At 42.4% G+C, this 13400-nt stretch overlaps 1 protein-coding gene across 1 annotated transcript in view; it reads left to right on the forward strand.

Annotated features, from left to right (window-relative positions):
* The first annotated feature begins 8759 nt into the window (after positions 1-8759).
* The window catches only part of uif (sushi, von Willebrand factor type A, EGF and pentraxin domain-containing protein uif), a 38301-nt gene continuing 33660 nt past the window's right edge, over positions 8760-13400 (forward strand). The window contains exon 1 of the mRNA XM_089081321.1: positions 8760-9227. The gene's annotated coding sequence lies outside the window, so the exon portion shown is untranslated. The remainder of the gene's footprint in view (positions 9228-13400) is intronic.

The following is a 13400-nucleotide window of genomic DNA, read 5'->3' on the forward strand; positions in this document are numbered from 1 at the left end:
ACATGTCTAATCGTCTAATTAATTCACAAATAATCTAAGAAATGATTAATAAATAAGATAATTATATATTTTTCGCAAACACACCGTGTGTTCACGTTATTATTGCCTACTCCGTAAAATGAGTGCGATTTTTAAAACAAAAAAATAACATTGTACTTACACGTACGATCTGATATTTAATTTTTCCGTCTGACCGCGGAGAATAGTAAGAAATTTATGTATTTCGATGCCAACCAACAAGTAAAGTGAGTTTCTAGCGCACTCGCGTACATTATTTAACGCGGTTAAATACCTTTAAGTCATTCACATCGCTTATTAACTCACGCAACCGAGCACGCGAGGCACGTACTTTTTATACGCCGGATGCTGTGCCTTATCGATTGCTCCATACTAATCGGGAGCTCACAACGGAATGTCCGTGTGATCATGAATATATGTATAGCCGCTCAGTGATCATGATAAATTTACCGCGCTTATGATGTAGTCACGAGAGAAGGCAAAACGAAATAATCTCTCTCTCTTTTTTTTTTTTTCTTTTTTTTTGAAACCATCTCCGTGGAAATTGAATATCCCTCTGTAAATTGATTCAGAACCTTTGCGATTTCCTACATTTTCCTTCGTGATTTTTCTACCATCCTCTGTTTAATCTTTCTTATCCGCGTATTTTTTTTTTTCCTATCTGAACGTACGATCCCTTTTGTTTTTTTCCGATTATAAGCGTAAATGAGCAATCGGAGCTTTTTCCTCGGCAATCCGAGGCATCGATTATGTAATCAACACACAGGATACACTACGTATAATTTCATTCCGTGGAGTACCGTTGATTCTGTTGGCTGCCTCCATCGCCTAAGGTTCTTCATTCCCCGCGCTACTGTGTGCGCGTTTCTACGTATTCACGCGAAATTCATCGCCGCTATAAGCGTGCAGCGTAATGCAACGTAAAAGGCAAAGCCGGATTCGAAAGGCGAGATTGCGGCCGATTCGCAAATATTCGTAATAAATAGCGAATTTTCCGCGGAGAGTTATCAGAGCTGCTTTTCCGCGAGGTATCAGCGGAAGAGATTCAAGAGAGGAAGAGGAATTCAAGGACCCAAGCCCTACCCCTTCTCAGTAAAAGTATCTCAGCCACGCTGAATATCCGAATGAATTTATTAGACGTTTTGCACAATTTTTTTATTTTATAACAGTGTAAAAAAATTCGGGCGACTAACGACGGCGGCGGCGCGTCACCGCGTTTCGCCGGCATAACTTTTATGCAATTGTTAACATATTTATATCCCCGCAACGAGGGGCGTAAGCGGAGTGATGCCGGGGTACCCGAACTAATGATCGTTTCGGTGCGAATTACCCGCGGTCCGTCTCGCGCGCTGAACTGGACTTAACGCGAGCGAGACGGGAGGGAAGGTGGAGAAAGGATCGGAGCGAGACGCGAGCGTAGAGAGAAAAATCCTTCCCCGAAGCGAGAGCTCGAGAGAGACGAGCAGAGAAAACGGCCAACGTTTCAGGAATGTGTAAAGGTCCTCGTTACGTATTATCCGACATTACGTCACGGCTCCCGCGTATCCTTGACGAGCCCACTCCATCTCGCCCGCGTACCGAGTACGCATTGTATCTGCGTTACGGGCATGAATCATCGGCAGGATCGAGGAAGTTCCTGTCCTGTCGAGAGTACGCATTGATCCTCGAGAAATTTATAAAGCGATAAAGCGACGACAGCCTCGTGCGTGATGCAAGACGGAAGGATTATACTTCTCGTGTAATTACGCGCTATTAAAACATCATCTTCATCTTGTTGATTCATTCCTCGCGTTAGAAACATATGTGGCAGGATTTAAAAATAAGCTAACGCTCGCGACGCTATATTTAATTTAACACTCGGGATACCTCGGGATAAAAAGTAATTCTACGATATTCTCTGTTAATTGTCTGTTATATTTGACGTCACTAATGGGATTTAAACGCCAGCTAACAATTGAAAGATGCAAATACAGGCGTGTGAAAATAAAAATCTTCCAACCATGTTATCATCTTAAACGCTGTAACTGTAATTCTCATGAGGAGTCGATAAAGCGATTGTTAATGGTGAGATACTGGAAAATGGTAATCAGCTGTAGTAGTCTTATCACTGGATTGCTAATTATGCGATTGTCAGTCGACAATGGTTAACGGAACGACCGATTTGTAGATTCAGTTTGATAAGACGAACTATAAAATACTTTTCTACGTTACGAACGACTCTTCGGCAGCTACTTGCTAATATTATAATCGCACAATCTAATTATAATTAAATCACAGTAAATAATAAATAATTATTATTGCTGCTAAATCTATATAATACTATATTGAGGCTAATACGAAATAAAGTAATTCTAATTTCAATGGCACAAGCAATAAATTTCTTCCGTGACTAAGCTAAGAATAATTCGAAACTCTCGGCCTACGTGAGGCATTCGACCTCAAATCTTACGGCAATTGTTCGATGCCGTACGGCCGCACATGCGAATTTCGGCAGAGGCGAGTTAATATTGACTTCGGAGAAATCTTGACGATAATTAGCCGACCGTACCGACTCAAAAAAAAAAATGCGAGTGTAACGAGGTCATTGTAATTCCGTTTGATACTTAACACATTTCTTAACCCGTACAACGCCGGAAATCATTAATTCTAACATTATCGTTTTCGAGGATTTTTGTGGTTTACGGAGATCGGCTCGGTTTACCGTAAACCGAGGGCACGCGACTCGCTCCGTGTTTCTCGTCCTGTTTACCTCCGCGTTTCACCACCATCGAGATGATAGCCAAGTCACTCCGGGGAAGACTACAACAAGGTTCGGGCTTGTCCCTATATTTATCGACGACGCGACGACGATCACGACGACGATGATGTCGACGGCGCGAAACGTCCGCGCTTCGGTACCGTTACACCTGGCAGCTTCCTGCCAGTCGCGGACTGCGGCCTCCATCGGCCCTGGCTCCTCGGTCGGATCTCCTTCGCATACTTATGGCGTCGTCTTTTCGACATCGTCATTGTCACCTACTCCCATGGTGCGTGCGTGCGCGCTACTCCGTACCGTAAACTCCGCCGATCGAAAATTCATAATGCGTCCGCCGAATGAGCGACGGGAATGAGGAATGCGCTTTCGGGCCGCGGCTACGGTAAACACGAAAATTTATCGAGCGAAATGACGCGATTTTATTCTCCCGTCAGATATCGTCGGCTCTTCAAAATTTCACTTCGCACGATCTCCTCTTCAAATTTCGTCGATCTAATTTATTTTTAATTTCTTCTTTGAGAGTCGTCTGAAAAAAAAAATCATTTATACAAAACTGATCTGTTACAAACGTCATGTATATGATAATTCGATATGCGCGTGGTTTTAACATTTTATGTTTTACAGAACAAAATCTAGAGATATAAATAGACAAAATTATTTCTTGTGCGTTCTTTGTGCAAAAAGATCTCTTAAGTTAACCGTTAAATATAATTCCCTGTAATTATGCAAACGATCGTGATTTTTAAACTTTTCAGTAAACGTACTCGATAATTAATGCCACAGTTTTAATTTTATAGAATAGTAATTTAGCGCTGGAAGGAGAGAGAGAGAGAGAGAGAGAGAGAGAGAGAGAGAAATAAACCGTTTAAAGTTATACGATTGACTGCGCGGACTTGCGAATCGTGTTTGCCGAATGAATATTCATTGGGTGCGATATTGAGGAGCTAATTAACGCGCGGGTGCAAATGCGGCAGGATGCCAACGATCCTCCTGACAGCTGCAAAACCGTTCTACGCAATAAAAATATCCGGGTAATAAAATAGCAATTATCGACGACGGCGGTTCTATCTGTGCTCCGGGTGATACGATACGGTGTGCGGCCGTGCGGTCGTAAAATCATGTCAGCGAACGTCCCAGACGTCCGGAAGACGTGAAACGCAATTTCGTAGGAATGCTCGAATCGAACGAGGAAGCGCAAGCGAGTGCGATTGCTATTCCGCGATCGCTTCTGTAACGTTCAAGTTCAAGGCGGAGAGAATGCGTATAATACACGCGTACTACGAGCACGCCCGTTTACTGTAAACCGAATCGATTCAGCGCATTATTTCCATTTCCCTGCGTTTCGTCGAGTCTTTTATCTCCTCCAAAACTGAATCGCGAGCACAATTTTACGTCAATCGATAAACGTAAAGGGAGAAGGAATTCCCATTTCTAAAATCTTCTCTCGTTGCTCAAAAATACACTTCGGAATGCCATTTCCCGATTCCCGAAGAGAGATAAACACGTAAGCGGCGAATCTTCTGCGCGGAATGATAGATTAAAAAAATTTCAAAAAATTTCTGCCGATTCTGAACGGCTCGTGACGATTTTAAAAATGTCATTCCGAACTGCTCTACGCAATCGCTCGGACGCTCGGGGAAAGAGAGCGATACGCTACTTCTCAGCGATACACTATCTGTGTGGTGATCGCCTCGGCCGATCGGATCCGACCGCAACCGCGCGGTGGAATGCAGCTATGCATCTCATTCGCCGTTCGGCGTTCCTCGGCGGTGAAACCGGCGCGCGAGCGGCTGGTGCTGGCGGATAAAGAGGTCGTCGTAAATACTTGGACGTTAATTCGCAGCGAGTTTTGTAGGACACGCTGCGCGAGGTGAGGCGGGGCGAGCCCCGGGGAGGGAGGGGGGGGGGGGGGAAGAGGTCCGCTCGCGTACGCAAGCACGAAGCGTTACCGGCGTGGTGTGGTTTTACCACGACCACACCTGACCACAGTCAGCCTGGACACACGTCGAACGGTTTCCCATGCCAGGGTCGACGCCCTGCCCAAACTTCCTAATCATCGTCGCGTCGCGTCTCGCGTCCGAGAGCGTCTACGGGACGCTCGTTTCCTCGATACGTCCTGAAATTTGTAGTTTACTTCTGAGTGTTCTTAGAATCGGAAAAAGTTTCACCGGATAGAAAAGAAATTTCACCAAGCGATTATTTCATTTACTTCTAGCGCGAACACTCGCACTTTGCTCTTTTATTATTATGTCTCATTGACTGTGATTAGTGAAAATAAGAATTCATTTTGTAAAAATGGTGGTAATCGATAGGATATAACTGTTACAGTTTCTCTCATTGTACATATTTTGAGTCTTATAGTTCATACTATTTTACTCTTAAGTTTGCCTTTATGACTACTTATTTCCAGCAATTTAATATTACTGATTGATGAAATAATCGATTTCTTCCAATCAGATTTCATCTGAATGCGAGAGTAAACTTGTAATCGTTTCTCAATGATAATACATCGAGTCAGTTTAAGAGAGTAATCAGCTTGAAACTGCAGGCGAACTCTGTTGAAGTACGAACTATCTGGAAAATGTAAACTAAGTCTCTTCAGCTTGATCTAACTTTGCCTGTAACTCAGCGTTAAGTTATCTTCGGAATTAACTTTCCGACGAGCAACTTCAACTGAGTTAGTAAGGAGTTTGGCCAGATTTACTTAAGAGACGTTTATTTCATACGTAGCTGAAATGCAGCGATTATTGCAACGTGCATTTCAGAATTTTACGCTCTTCGCTGCCTCACAAAGGGGGAGTTACAATCCTCCTCCGGAAGAACTGGCTGTAAAGTTAATTTTGCCTACATAGAAATGTTGAATGTAATCGAACGGTTCTTCGCTCGGGGTCAACGTCTTGTCATAAGCGTCTCGACGGCGCTTTGCTCGATATGGCTAATGCCTCATACCTGATGATACACGCCGCGCTTTAAATGCACGTCTCGTTGCAGGCTTCCGCTGGTGCAACGTTACGAAACGAATGATCGGAATTATTGCTCACCGACACGTCGCTCACTGACACTGAACTTCGATGATAAATGCTATCTCTTTCACGCGGACGAGACTCGCTCCCACTTGTTGACTCGCGCGATCGGTGCATATCGCTCAAGTAGAAGAAAGTCGGGAAAGTGTATAATTGAACAGTGGCGCGTATCGAAAGTCGCTGATAACCGGACGAAAGCGGCGACACGTATCGGGCGCCAGTCTCGACACCGACAGAAAATTCTATCAGTTGCAAAGAGAGCGAGCTTTGTCGAAACAATAGTAGCCGTATCCGTTTCCCATTTCATTTGTGCCACTGTGAACTTACACCCGCATCCGTGTAACTCGACGAATACGGTGTATTTCCACGCGGAAAGTGAAATTGCGCGACGATGATCTCTCTCGCGAATTCAGCGTCACGCCGCGTTCACGAGACGATAAATAATTAATATCGACCTATTAAAATTTAAAATACATTATACGATAATCATATAAAAGATTTGTTATATTCCGTAAGCGTTCCGCGGCTTTTTGCGATTTATTATCTGTACTTCCGCGAGTCAACAGCGTACGCAAATAAACCTGTAAGATCGAAAAGGTTCGAGCAAATAATGATCGAGCATATCGCTTGAAACCGAACCAGCGGTCTGCCAGCACCCTCGGATTGCGTTTTCTGGCTTGGTAAGCAACTTAAGGATGATGGTTCCGTTTTATTTATAAACAGCCGCAAAGGCACTCGCGCTCGCGTGTGCTCGCAGCGAGTTGCCGGGTTGAACGCCTCGAAGTGCAGCAGACCCGATAAAACGCTAACGGAGTGCGCGTTCACGTGCCTTTTTTTTTTTTCCTTTGTCGCGAAATTGTTTATCCGACTTTTCGTCCGATCGTCACCGCGATCATTTCCAACGCGCTTCTCAGCACGTTCTCGTCGGGCACGGCGTTAATTAAGAGCTAAAAAATAATTGCGACGGATCGCGTCGGCGGCGGCGATGCGCTCGCTCCTCTTGCGTAACTCCGGCGCCGCAGTCACGCTTGGTAAAAAGTGTTACGTCCGTTGCAATTAGAACGAGTGGAAGAAGAAGGCGACACCTGAACCTTAACGAAGACAATTAGGCACGATCGTACCTCGGGAAAAACATATAGACATCGCGTTAACTTTTATTATCGTGCAAATTCTCTTTTCGCGAATGAAAAAAGATAATTTCCACGCTTGAAAGATTTCACTTTTGCCCAGAAATATTCATTTTTATCTTCACATCTTTTCGACTCAGCTAAAACCTTATTCGAGTAAGTAAGTAAATGAAACGGTGGTTTTTCTTAATAAAATTTAATTAATTCCCTCCCATCAAAATGTAAATGTAAATTGTCTCGATGTCGACGTCTTCTTCCTACAACGGTGGCACGATGCGAAATAAATGACGCGGATCACATCTCTCGATGGTTTCTAATCGCTGATATAAAGAGCGGATCTCTCCGAATTATTGACACGCGTAAACGCGATACGTCGACCAGTCCATGTCCAACTTCTCGCTCAATTACAACTTTCATTCAGGTGCGCAAGAAAAAGAAATCCGCGCTGGCCCGCGGTCGTCGTACTCGTGTGGCGTGACTCCACGCCGATCTGGCTCGACGACCTTTTCTGCGCGAGCATCGATGTCTCTTTTCGCGAGACACCTACTTGCTGCAATCGCATGCCTACTTAACCCGTTAGCGTCGAGCGTGGCTCGGCCGAGCCACGCTCGACGCTATCTCTGAACATTTTATTATCCATGTCACTTAAATAAACTAAAAAGAAATTACCGCTAAGAAAAAAGAAGAAGAGTTGACAAAATTATCTCCGAGTATCTCAAAATTGTAAAAAGCTGTGTACTCCAATTCAATTTTTTGTCTAGTTTTTTTTTACTCTCTAGTTCTCTATTATTATGAATATTATTAATTCTTTGTAGGTTTAATGATATTCATATCCAAAATAAATGTATTGTCAAATTGAGCAGTTGTGATTGGATAGTGAGAAGTTTGTAAATTTTAGAGAAAAATAAGATCGAATGAGAAAGGAATTTTTAGAAGGAAACAATTTTATATTATAAAGAAGTGTGTTATCGTAAGTTTGTTGTTCTTTTACGATATTTCTTCGACAGTTTGCGATAGTTCTGAAGACATACCTACTCTCGGTAATAATGCGAACCTCTGGCACAGCACGCCACGATCAAATCTACCGGCTATTTTGCCTTCGTGCTACGTTCACGGCCATTTTCACGAATAGAAAGGCTATTTCTTCGAATCCCTGCCTTCCTATAAATACGGGATTAGAATCGGTATGGAGAAAACATCCACTGGAATAAGATATTATCCCTCAATGAGCCTCTACGCATTTGTACAAACCGGTTTCAAACTAGGATGCTATTTCCGAACTGTACAGAAGTGTTTGACAATATTGGCAACATAACTTGTTAGCAAAACATCTCTATTAATTTTTTTCAAAAATTCAAATTTAATATAAATAATATAATAATATAATTTATTTATTTTTCTATTTATACTTGTTTTTTGCAAAATTCCATAACAAGTTAAGTTAAAATTATTTTATTCTTTTTGCAAAAAATATTTAAGTAAAAGATCGTCATAAAATAAAAATTTGAGCAACAAAAAAACTTTTAAATTCCAAAAAGATTTGTCCGGCGCCTTCGCGATGAAGCCTGCCATTACTGTTTCTCTAAATGGATTTTCGAAATGGAACGAAATATGAGGCAAATTCGCAATTTCTTTTTCTTCCATCGCGAGTTACACTCGCGTCCTGACGTCATTTTGCAACAATCCGGCCGCCACGTGACAGGTATTTAAATGTACCGTACAGAGAGCTACCCCCGCAACGCCTGCCGTGCAACAAACAACAAGAGCGATGCCTCCGCTCGGCCTTCTCCGGCGACTCGCGACTCGCACTCGAGTGTCTCCTCCACCTTTCCTGCGCCTACGTTCACGGCTGCCTCCTTTTCTCTCTCCCGTGTTTCGCCACGAGGGGACGAGAAGAAGGCACTCTTTCTCAGGTAACGCGCGCCGTTCACCTGGGCGTAGAGAGAGAGAGAGTCCGGTTCTTCAGTCTCGTAGCGGCGGGCCGGAGGGAAGGAGCTCCGTGACCCTGAGGACAATTCCCAGATCTTTTGCTCCGTTCTCTCTTCCTTGTCATTCTTCTCGTCGCGAATTCTCGCGTTTGACGCCAGACGCATCGCGCTTCCTTCCTCTCTTCGTCGTCTTCCGGCCTCGTGGACGCGCTATCGCAATTGGCACCTTGTGTCCGGGCGCGTGAGTTCAGTTCAGTTCCGCTCGATTCCGTTCCGCGTGTGTGTGAGTTATCTTTGGCGGATCGTGGACGGACTTTCAGTGGTGTACATGTACCCTGGGACTAGAATCTCACCGTAGAACGTAGGGAAAATCAACGTAAGTTTATGGGAAACGCCGCGTACCCCGTGGCGAACGTTGGAGCCACGTTACGACGCGTGAACGTGATTTTGCGTGAGCGCGCTTTTCTTCGAGCAAGCGCTGCAGGGTCACTCGCACTGGCGAAAGAATTTCGGGCCCGAATGGGTACGAGGTCAAATTCGACTGATTTTACGGTGTATGGCTGGTTCTCGAACAAGAAATTTCGAGAAACTATTCGCTATTCTTTCTTAATAATAAATCTTTTTTAAATCTTAATATCTTTTTATGTATAGAAACAAATTTCTAAAAATTATAAAAATTTAACGTGTAACATATTATTTAAAATGACATACAATATATCTACGACGAATACGCAATGCAAGACATTTGATTTCTACACGTGTAGAAATCTTTTAGGACTGCACAGGAGGTGTTGAAATTTACGGAGCGCGATCATACGTCCGCGATCTTAAAATGTCAGGCCGTTGCCGGTCGGTGATTCGCATTTAATTAGAAGGCATTGACGAAGAGGAACAAAGCTTAGTCACTCAAGGTTCCGAAATATATATTGTACAATTAAAAAATCAAGACAAATATTTATAGTTGAAATAAGAGTATGTAGTAATAAAAAATAAGAGTATGTAACGTAGCTATTACATTCCAATAAATAATTAAAACAATACGTAATTTATTTTTACTTTATTATTAATAACTTTATATTAATAATATAGATTTTGTGGTACATATTATAGGTATTGTAACACTTAAAGAACATGTAAATAGTCCAAAATAAACCCACACAAAATGAACACATACAATAAGTACAAATAAGCATAAACAATAAACATATTATACGTTAGTTTCCCAAGAAATTTATTCTGTAAAGAATAACCTTATTCTAGAAAACCTATTTGTGTGAATGAGAAAAATTTCTCACATTAAATTAACATTAATTTGTGTGGCAATACCCCACTTCAATACAATATCATATACGTATATATGTTTCTTTTATATAATTTGATTAAAATATTATATTTGCTTGTATTATTTATGACATAACGCAATGTACAAATTACTTCAAAATCTTTTTACACGGAGATATAACTGGAAAGTTTTCCCTTTTTCGATGCCTCGAATAACCGTCTCGATCGCAGTCAGTTCTTGCGTCGCGATTCGCGAATTTTCTTTGCCCGATAAATCGCTACTGGCTCGATCTTGCGCAGAGAGATTACGTATAGTACAAATTTGCGTCGTAAACCACCGTAGGAACGCGCGTAAATACAAAAAGAGAAAGTTTCTTGCGCATTGAATTTTACGTACCCTTCGCGTTCCTCGCTTTGCCTTCGTAAAATGCTAATAGGGTATTGAGACGAATGAAATTACGAGTTACGTTTGCATTTGCAAGCCAGGCTTGGCTGCGAATGATTTAAGAATGCACACTCGCTCGACACGATGCGATAATTTCATGGCATCGCGATCGCAAAACTTCATCCACCACAAACGCCGGCAAGAAAAGAAAAGCGATTGCCGGATTCCTTCGCACTCCCTTTCTCGTAATTTCTTCGCGAGTCGTTGGACTCGAATGAACGCAAGTTCCATCGATGCAGAAATAATTATTTAATTCGCTAAATATAAAGCAGATATTTTTAATGTCAGAATTGAAAAGAATTATGTTTATGATGCTTTGCGACAAAAATATTTCCGCTGCTACGAAATTACGATTTGCTGTTGGATTTAACCGAACTACCCCCCGCAGAATATCATGGATTAATCGTTAATGTTTTAATTAGAAATTGTAAATACTGAGTTTCTATTAACATTGATTTGCAATCGCCTAACGACTTTAGAAAGTTTCTATATAGTTCAGAAAGTTACAATTCCTCCAGATTTAACTTGCAACTTGTTATTTTTTTCATTTCGAAATTTTTTCATTTGTAGTATTAATATCTGCCCCATTATAGCCGCAAAACATAGGCCGGTCTTGGGGCTTTTAATGTAGATAGGTGGATAGATAGGTAGGTAGCTAGGTAAAAAGATAGGCATGACTTGTAGATGTGTAGGTAGCGTGTAGGTAGATAACTGCTCGCACATGGCGCAGCAGACATCCTGACCGTATCTTGCATATTAAGGGCAAGCATTATTCCGAATTGTTCGACCCTTATCTTACAAGCACAAATGCGCAGCTTGCAAGCTGAAATTGCAAGCTAAATTTCTATAGAATTTCAATGTTACGCTAATTCCACTTTGTGCTTGTGCACTTAAATTTTATTAACTTTATATACATTTTCTTTTATATTTAAAAGAAAATGTATATAACCATTCTTTACAGAAATGCGAAAGCGTCGATCAATATTTCTAAAGAAAAAAAAAAAAAAAAAAATTACGATCAAATCTTGAAACAAAGTCTACTAAAAAATTACATAGTACACGCTTAAAACAGCAATACAAAACAGCATACGACTTAAAGTTTACTTCCTATAAGTAATGCTTAATTTTTAAGTATATGAATGATCGCCGCAATCAAGTTCTCGCTACGCTTCGCTTGACTCCGTAACTTAAGGACAAATTCGCTGAAGCTATGACGCTACCTGGTTGGGATACCGTTAGTCGCCGACGGCTAGAGCATATCATCGCCGTGAGAAATTCCAATCACGTAACAGACCTCAATCACCAAACAAAAGTTTCCAAAAAGTATCAATTGAAATAAATCTGTTGTCCAAATCGCCGAATATGCCGTCTCTTCAATCTATTGTTAGAAAGTCCAATATCATTGCAAAGCCATTATTCGACATTCGTCGAGGACGTGTCCGTGCATTTTTCGTGCATCTGAAACCGTGAAACCGTTAAATTCTTTTGCATTCGCGGCGTCGGGTTTAACGAGCGCGTATAAGCGCGCGGCGCGCATTTTCCCGCCGCTTTTACGCGGCGGTGATCGCGAGGCCCGCGACTGCGGTTTCCTCGTTGCGACAATCTGCAATATCGTACGGCCGCGCCGCGCCGCGTCGGCATTTCGCGGGACCGCATTTCTCGCGCGCGGCTCGCTAATGCCGCAGCTGCGTCGCTCGCCACGCGGCACAACGCCACGGCACGGTGCAACTGCACGGTGCCACGCCCTGCGTGCTACCATCGCGCTTGCAACGCGGACGTGCAACGCGCGGCGTGCCTCGTGCCACGATATCCGCGACCGAATGGTGCACCTCGTGTTTTCACCGCTCCGCTCCGCGGTCACGTGATTAAACGCACGCAGCTGCATCTCGCGTTAAATCGCGCGCGTGCGATATTGGCGGCTGCCGCGCCGTTGCACCGCGCTCCACGTGGCCGCGCTTCTATCGGTCGACGAACTGCGAGAACTGCGTGAAATCGCATGGCTATTGCATATGGAAGCATGGGATTCAAAAAGTTTCTATGTTTTCGAAACGTAAAAAATTGTTGTAAATTTTTTTCTTTTAGTTAGTTTTTAGTAGTAATTTGTCTTTTGAACGAAAATCTTTCTTGCATTACATTTAAGTAAATGTTTTCGAATCTTGCGCAGAGTGATTGCCTGTTTGATTGATTAGAATAAAAGAGATGAATTATTACAACATTGTTAGCGTAAAATTGATTTTAATTATCTTGAAAAAAAAAAAAAAACAATAATTTGCTATTTAGATGAGAACAGCAAGTGAATAGGAGGAGTAGCAAGATAAATTTATACCACTTTTAGTTGCCATGTCGAATCAACGAAGCACTTAAACGGTAAATTAAACGATGCCAATTCCTATCTGAAAACGAATGTCATGCTTCCTCGACGTTCACTTATCGCGTGACATTGTCGTTTGTCGACCGCGCGTAGCTTTATCGGTCAGCGAACCGTGAGAATTGTGCGAGATAACTAATGTTAGGTCACTTCATAAGAAAACGCGGCAATGTAGCTTTACATTTCATACCTCGACCCTGAATTTCCATCGACCGCCACGTCCATCCCGCATTCAGGAAACAAACGGTAAACCCCGACCGGCTTTAATGAGGACGATATGACAAAACTCATACTTGCGAGAATGAGGATTATGGTCGGCGCTTAATGACACTCGTGTCCTTCGCTGAAGAAAAAAAAAATGGAACGCATGTCACGAGAAATCGAATTTACGGAGTTGTCATACAATGATTACATTACATTCATTTCTTGCAAGCGAAATGCGCATACTGAGAATT

The sequence above is a fragment of the Pogonomyrmex barbatus genome, unplaced genomic scaffold, assembly GCF_055798465.1.
Source record: "Pogonomyrmex barbatus isolate J1 unplaced genomic scaffold, ASM5579846v1 scaffold4, whole genome shotgun sequence".
Classification (NCBI taxonomy): Eukaryota; Metazoa; Arthropoda; class Insecta; order Hymenoptera; family Formicidae; genus Pogonomyrmex; species Pogonomyrmex barbatus.